Source organism: Chrysochloris asiatica, unplaced genomic scaffold (genome assembly GCF_000296735.1).
Source record: "Chrysochloris asiatica unplaced genomic scaffold, ChrAsi1.0 scaffold00275, whole genome shotgun sequence".
Classification (NCBI taxonomy): Eukaryota; Metazoa; Chordata; class Mammalia; order Afrosoricida; family Chrysochloridae; genus Chrysochloris; species Chrysochloris asiatica.
In genome coordinates this window covers 640,947-649,038 of record NW_006408793.1, presented here as the reverse complement: position 1 = coordinate 649,038, position 8,092 = coordinate 640,947, and the positions used below count along the sequence as shown (strand labels likewise).

At 39.5% G+C, this 8,092-nt stretch overlaps 1 protein-coding gene and 1 pseudogene across 1 annotated transcript in view; one reads left to right on the top strand and one right to left on the bottom strand.

Annotated features, from left to right (window-relative positions):
- Positions 1 to 2,428, top strand: part of LOC102825947 — a 3,763-nt pseudogene extending 1,335 nt beyond the window's left edge.
- The window catches only part of FAM169A (family with sequence similarity 169, member A), an 87,113-nt gene that overhangs the window by 61,277 nt on the left and 17,744 nt on the right, over positions 1 to 8,092 (bottom strand). The window lies entirely within an intron of this gene.

Genomic DNA, 8,092 nt, shown 5'->3' with positions numbered 1-8,092 from the left:
CTGGACCCCGACTCAGGACCCCGGCACACATGCACATAAAGCAACTGAAAATACCATGGCTTGGTCAGGTGCACCTTAGTCCTCAAAGTGACATCTTTGCTCTTTAACACTTAGAGAGACTTTTTGTAGCAGATTTGACCAATGCAATACATCCGTTCATCTCCTGACTGCTGCTTCAATGGGTGATGGTTGTGGATCCAAGTAAAATGAAATCCTTGACAACTTCTATCTTTTCTCTGTTTATCATGATGTTTATTGGTCCTGTTGTAAGGATTTTTGTTTTCATTATATTGAGGTGTGGAGTCCTGGTATGGCACTATGGATTAATGCATTGGACTGCAAAGTCGCTTTGAATCCCAAGGTCAGCGGTTCAAACTCACCAGTTGCTCCTTGGAAACCCTATACAGGGTCGTTATGGGTCGGAACTGACTCAACGGCACTTAACAACAACAATATTAAGTTGTAATCCACACTGAACGCTGTAGTATTTGATTTTCATTAGTAAGCGCTTCAAACCCTCTTTATTTTCAGCACACTTGATTGTGTCATCTGCATACAGCCAGTTGTTAATGAGCCTTCCTCCAATCCTGATACCTCATTCTTTTCATATCGTCCAGCTTCTCCGTGTATTTGCTCAGTATTATAGATTAAATAAGTATGGTTAAAGGAAAAATTGTCCTTCATTAAAATTTAAAACCTTTTATGCTTCAAAAGACACCATCAAAAAAATGAAAAGACAACCCACAAAATGGGAGACAAATGTCCTAAATCATATTTCTAATAAGGGATTGGAATCTAAAATATATGACGCTATCTACACATCCATAAGAAAAAGACAACCGGACAGAAAGTAGATCGGTAAGGGTGACAGGGTGCGACTACTACGGAGGTACAAAATTTCTTTTTGAAGTGATGAAAATGTTCTGAAATTAAATAAGTAGTGATGATGGCACAATTTTGTGAATGCACCCCCGCCCCCCCAAAAAAAAAAAAAATGGGGGAAGACGACAAAAAAACCCACTAAACTGTAGACTTCAAAAGAATAAATGTTATGGTATGTGAATTATAATAGGATGGATAAATATCAAAACAATTATACTGAATGAAAAAGTCCTGACTCCATGATCAAAACAAGGGTATATACACTCTATGATTCCATTCATACAAAACCCTAGAAAATGTAAGCTAATCTATCATACAGACAACAGAGAAGTGTTTGCTAAGGGACACAAAGGGGTGGGGAGACAGATTACAAAGGGGCTCAAGAAAACTTTCAGGGATAGCAAAGATGCTTATTATCCTCATTGTAGTGACAGTTTCACTAGTGTATACACATGCCAAAAGACACCATATTAAATAAGTACCATTTTTTCTACATCAGTTATATGTATCACAATAAATCAAAAATAATAAAACAAAACAAAATAAAAAGACAAACAGCCGAGTTTAAAAATGAGCAAAGGATCTGAAAAGATTTTTCTCCAGAGAAAATATATGAATGATCAGTACACAGATGGAGAGATGTTCTGTATCATTAGCCATTAAGGAAGCACACAGCTAAGTCAGACAAAAATCCCAAGGAAGAAAAACAGGTAAGAAGCAGCCAGAAGAGAACAAAGACAGATGAGCCATCAAGTGAGGAAAGTGATCTAGAAATTGACAGTAAAGTTGTGACTGAACCAGACACAGATGCCCCTCAAGAAATAGGAGATGGAACTGCAGAGATAACTGAAGAGATGCTGAGTCAGGCAAATGATAAAGTGGCTACCACTGATGCCCTAAATGATGTTGTTGTTGTTATGTGCCGTGGAGTCGATTTCGACTCAGCGACCCTGTACAGGGTTTCCGAGGCTGTAAATCTTTATGGGAGCAGAAAGCCTCATCTTTCTCCCGCGGAACAGCTGGTAGTTTCGAACTGCTGACCTTAAGGTTCACAGCCCGATTCGTAACCACTACGCTACCAGAGCTCCTTGCCCTAAATGATAGTGAACTACAAAAAAACATCGACTTATTCACAGATGCCACCAAACTGGATCCTCGCTTGGCCATTCAGTATGCCAAGGGTGTCAGTGTCTTCATCATATTACAGAAGCCAAATGTTGCCATCCTGATTCAGCTCAGCGTACAAATGGCAAGGGAAAGCACAGGGATTTCTAGACCACTGTGAAGAAGCAACACATGACCTTGCTCTTTGCTTGTAAATTGGACTACAATAAAGATGCTAGTACAATGCTGAAAGAAGTTCAACCACGGGTCCAGGAAACTGCAGAACATTGGAGAAAGTATGATCGAAAACATGAAGAGCAAGAAATAAAATAAATAAATAAATAAAAAGGGTTAGGAAGAACATGAAAGAGCTGAGTGGGAGGAAGAAGCCAGAAGACAATCAGGAGCGCAGCATGGCTCTTTTCCAGGTGATAGTGCCTGAAATAGCATGACGCATGCCTAGGTTCAGTGAGATTCTTAGTGATCCTGAGGTGCCTGCAGCCATGAAGGATCCACAAGTTACGGTGGCCTTCCAGAATGTGATCTGGTGATGGTGGTAGTGTGCCATGGAGCCAGTTCCAACTCACAGTGACCCTGTAAAGGGTTTCCAAAGCTATAAACGGTTACAGAAGCAGAAAGACTCATCTTTCTCCAGTGGAACCACTTGTCATTTAGAACTGCTAACTGTGAGATTAGCAGCCACAGCCCAACTTGTAATCACTACACTATCAGAGAACCCAGCACATACATCCAAACATCTGGGTAACCCTTAGGGTTATGAATCGCTTCAGTAAACTGTCAGTCCAATTTGGAGGCCAGGCATAACGCTCTTTTGACAAATAAAGCACTTGCTGAAGGAAAAGCAAACTAGAGTGCTCAATAGATGTCACAATAATACAAGCCTGCAAGCCTCCAACCTTCCCATCAAGAACGCTGGGGTGCTTTGAAGACCACCCTGGCCTTGCACTCCCAATGCAGCTGAGACATTTTACACACATTTGCCATTAGGAGATTCATTAAGATAATGCTTTCCTATTAGGAAGTATAAACTGTAAATATTTTTAAACCTTAAAAATACCTAGAACAAATTAAAAGGGTGTGTTAATTCCTAAAAAGAAAACGTATTAAGTACCGATTCAGGCTCCAACATGGGTGGACCTTGAAAACATCATATTAAGTCAAAGTGTTGCTGCTGTTGAGTGTGTCAAGTCAGTTCCAACTCACAGTGACCCTGAGTAGTATCTGAGGCTTAAATCTTTGTGGGAGCAGAAAGCCTTATCTTTCTCCCTTGGGACAGCTGGTGGACTCGAACCTCTGACCTTGTGTTATGCAGTCCAGTGCTTATCTTATGGAGCCATTGTGCTCCGTAAGTGAAAGTGGTGGTGGTGGTGGTGGTGGTGTGTCATGGAGTTGGTTCTGACTCATAGAGACCCTGGATATTTGGAGGGAAACTGAAGGGACTGCTAAGGGGTACAGGGTTTCTTTTTGAGGTGAAAAAAATATTCTAAAATTGACTGTGGCACAACTTTTGAATATACTGAAATTCAATAAATTGTACACTTTAAATGTGTAAATTACATATGTGACTAATACCTTAATACCTGTTTGGAGTCCTGGTGTGGTGCTGCAGGATAATGCACTGGATCGCAAAGTTGGTTTGAATCACAAGGTCAGCAGTTCAAACCCACCAGCCGCTCCTCATTTTTAAATAAATGGGACCACCATTCACTTAGTTTCTCAAAACAAAACAAAACAAAAAAAACTATACATCACTAAAAATCCTGCAACAGTAACTTCCAAACTTAAAATATGACCATTTCTCACCACTCCTACCCCCACCACTTTTCCAAGCCACCATGATTTCTCACCACCTCATCTTTCTGCTGTATTAGCCTCTTAACGATCTCCCTGCCACCACTCCTATACCTCTACAGGTAGTTTGTATTGGCCAGTAATCTAGAACACAGCTGGGTTGGTCCGCAAGGGATGTCAATTCAAGTACATGATGCTACTTGGGCTTCCTTACAGCATTGAAGTCTTGGGGTAGTTATATTTCTTCATGGTGATTTGCTTCCAAGAGTGCAAAAATGGAAACTTCCATGCCTTCTTAAGGGTAGCCGAGTGTCACCACGCTAACCCAAATTCAAGTGCACTACCCAAGGTTTTCTGTTCCTGTAAAGAATTAAAGCCTCAGAAATCCTATACATGGTCACTACGAGATGGAACGTGCAAAATATTACCCAGTCACTAAATTCAGTCACTTTCTCCATGGAGCCAAAAATATGTAGGGTCCCCTCCACCCTCTTTCCATTTAAGTGGCAGTTCTGGAGTGCCAACGTTGCAACTTCAAATTAGTACACTACAGTAAAATTAGGGATGGATGAAGGTTTATCTTCATTTTGAAAAGTAGAAGACTATAAAAAGAAACATTTTGCCAGTAAGCACTTTCTCAGATGGATCAATTTTAACTAAAAAAACAGATACTGTGGATTTGGTCACTTATTCCCTTAAATTATGCTGCCATGCCTCAGTGATCAGGTAGTTCCCATGAGAATATTTTCTGGCAGGCCAAGGTTGGGGCCATAAGCTAGCTGTGTTATATTCGGGAGGAAACTGTCTATCATCAACCTTTCTCCGCTTAGTTCCATCTTCCAGAAGTACCAAGTGTTCTAAGAACTTTTTAAAGGTTCTACAATATAAACTTGGCTGCTTTCTGCCTTTTTGAACAGCATCTTAGGACTCAAGCTACCAAAAAATTTTGCTGATGCTACCTTATCTCCTATTCACTTTACCATTTTGCATTTATGCTTTTAAAAAAGTGTCTTTGAAAACAACAACAAAAAAAAAAACAAAAAAGTGTCTTTGCTGTCAATTCAGTCGCATGGCAAGTAAAGTGGAGGATGATACTTGTGTTCAAGCTGCCAAGTTAACTCGAAGCATAAAAGCTGTAGCCACACTCACCAAGCCCTGGCAACTTATGCTCCTCCATATACCATCCAAATTCTAAATATACACCCCTATAAGTCTTTGCAAAAGGATGTATGTGATAAGTGGCTGTCCAAGGGGCAGCTACTGGTTTCTTCAGATGCAGAACAAAGATGAGTGATGAAAACTGCAGATGCTTGGAATTAACGAGTCTAACAGACTAATGGAATAGGTGAGCATCAGTCTCCATGACTCTGCAAGCAGACGAATTAGATGGTGCCCAGCTGCCCTAAGAACTGCTCTGAAAGGGATCACATTAGAAGATCCTGGATAGAATGGTATATGTGGAACACATTAGAAGATCCTGGATAGAATGGTATATGTGGAACAAAACTCAAAAACTTTTTTTTTTTTTTTTAATTTTAAAAAATGACTGCACTTATTGGTTAGAGATCGGAGGAACCTGAGACCATGGCCCTCGATCACCCTTCAGATCTGTAAAAGAGCACACCGTCTTTTGGCCAAGCAGTACAAGCAGTAGATAGGTATATAGTGGGAACAACAACACTAGTAAGACATGCTCTTTACAAATGATGGAACAGGAAGTCATTCAAAATCCAGGGGGTAACATGTACCTAAGGACAATAGCAAAAGGGATGGTAAGGTAAAAGGTGCCACAGGGAGGCAACAGGATGGTTGTTGTTCCATAGAAGAGACCGCAATTACTGAGATTTCAAACAAACTTTCTGATCTGTTCAATGTAAAACTGATGATCTTGTCTGTAAACCTTCACTCAATTCACAAGTTTAAAAAAAAAAAAAAAAGGATGTATATCCCCAGTTATCACTGAAATTTGTACTGTTGTTGTCCAGTTGGTTCCAACACATAGCAACCCTGTAAAGGGTTACCGAAGCCTGGCTGGTGGGTTTGAACCACCTGCTTAGAGGTCCAGTGATTATCTTTCAGTACCACACCAGGACTCCTGAAATGGGTATGTAAGACTCTGAATACAAAGTTTGTGTCTAAGGTGAATGAATACTGAATGAACTAAACGTATTTTCTAAGATTTAGTATAGCAATTGTTGCAAAACTTCCTTTAGAACAATTCTTTACTTTGTTTACACTCTCATCTTTGTCATAGAATCCCTTTTCTGCGATTTTAATCCTGTCGCAAGCTATTTTTACAGATAAGTTGATATAGAGTACCCATACGAAAAACTTTAATATCTGATTTTGCAACCTTGAAGTTATCTTTCAGCTATACTTTCCTTTAAGTATTTAATGTCATACCATAAAACCACAAAAGTATGTATGGATTTAGTGTCTGTGATCTCAGGGGAACACAAGGAACCACACAGGCAATGATTTACAAATTTCCTTAAGACCTGTATCTGTTTTCTCTTTGTTGTGAAGCTCACATTTTACAAAATAAGTTATTTACTTTCCATGTAAGTGAAAGAAATAACATTTTCCTCCTCAAATACAGAACAAAAATGACCCTCTAAATCAATACCTATAAAACAAACGTATTGGATTTAAAGAGAGAAAGGCAAAGTCACTGTCCCTCAAAAACGGTCTAAAATCTTGTGGGTACCTGAGAAGAATATATATTTTGCATATTTCTTTGCTAACATTTCATAATACATTGATTCTAAAAGTAGTACATGAATTCTCATGCAAATTTTGATCTTAATGATAGCTTGTATAAAAGTTTAAGTTAGTCTGGATGTCTTTTTTTAGGTCATACAACTTGTTCTAAAACACAGAAAATATTAAGCTTTGTTGCTCTTCACCAGAAAAGATAAAGGTTTCTGGGAGTGGCAGGCTCTCTCTCTTACTGATAAGAATATTTTCATTTTAATAGGTGGAAATTTGGACACTGGAGGATGTTAACTAATGTATTTATTTCTTTAAAAAAATGTATTTTTAAAATGTATTCTCAAGCATTTCCTGTATATGATTAATTGCTAGGATTATTGTTTTGTTTAAGGAATAAAAGAAACATTATAACGCTATTCTACTTGTGAGCTCCAGAAAAAAAATGAAAATAAAATGAATATAATACACTCCAGTGATATATTTCCACCCATCAAAGGTTAAGGACTGGAAGCTGCAAAATGATTAACTGGATGAATAATTTAATAATAAAGATAAAATAAATGACCAAGTTTTGTCTACCAAACATAACAATTTATTTTAATTTAACATAATACTTAAATAAAGAAATTAAGACAGCAAACTGTTCGCTAAGCAGTTTTCAAATATATTTATATTTGAGCATATACAGACAACTAATTCTGAGATTCAGCAATTATAAAGATAACAATAATTAGATTAAGTTCCCCCCCCCATTTTCACATATTTAACTCTTCTATATTTGGCCCTCTGCACGAGGGCTTCTATCATGGAGGGCGGCAGTTAAACGATGTAGGAGAACTGTGCAGACCTGGTGGAGGTGTTAAATGAAACCCAGACCACGGAGCAGAGGGTTGAGAGATGTCTGGACACCAGGTCGATGGAGAGACGCTGCCTAGCGGGAAGAGACTACAGGGGCCAGCCAGGCTGTCCTACTTATCCAGGACACGAGAGCGCCGTCCTAGCCTAACCATTGGATCCTGGCTTTGAGGTGGGGTCAACCAACTTAGAGACCCACAAGTGCAGCCCAAAACATCTCACTACAAACCCAGTCGCCCCTGCTGCACTTCCGCCTCTTGATTGACATCCGAGGATGGAAATCCTACCTTTGAGCCAGACTTAAGGGCCCTAGCACAAGGAGATTCCTATTTAACAGCAACCACGCAACCGCCACTCGTCTGTCTGTCGTGCTGTGGCAGTTTGAATTGCTGTGATTCTGAGGGCTATGCCACCGGTATTTGAAATAACCAGCAGGGTCATCCATGGTGGACAGGTTACAGATGAGCTTCCAAACAAAGAAAGACTAGGGAGAAAGAGTGACAAACTACTTCGAATCACTAGTCACTGAAAACTCTATGAAGAGCAGAGAAACACTGTCAGATACAGGATCGGAAGGTGGGAAGGCACTCAGAATGCGACTGGGGAAAAAAATGCCTCCTCAAAGTAGAGTTGACCAAGATGACCATGATGATGTGAATAGAGTTAAGCTCGGGGGAGAAATGCTCACAGAACTTTCATTTGCTAATGGGCCACAAATCAAAATGAA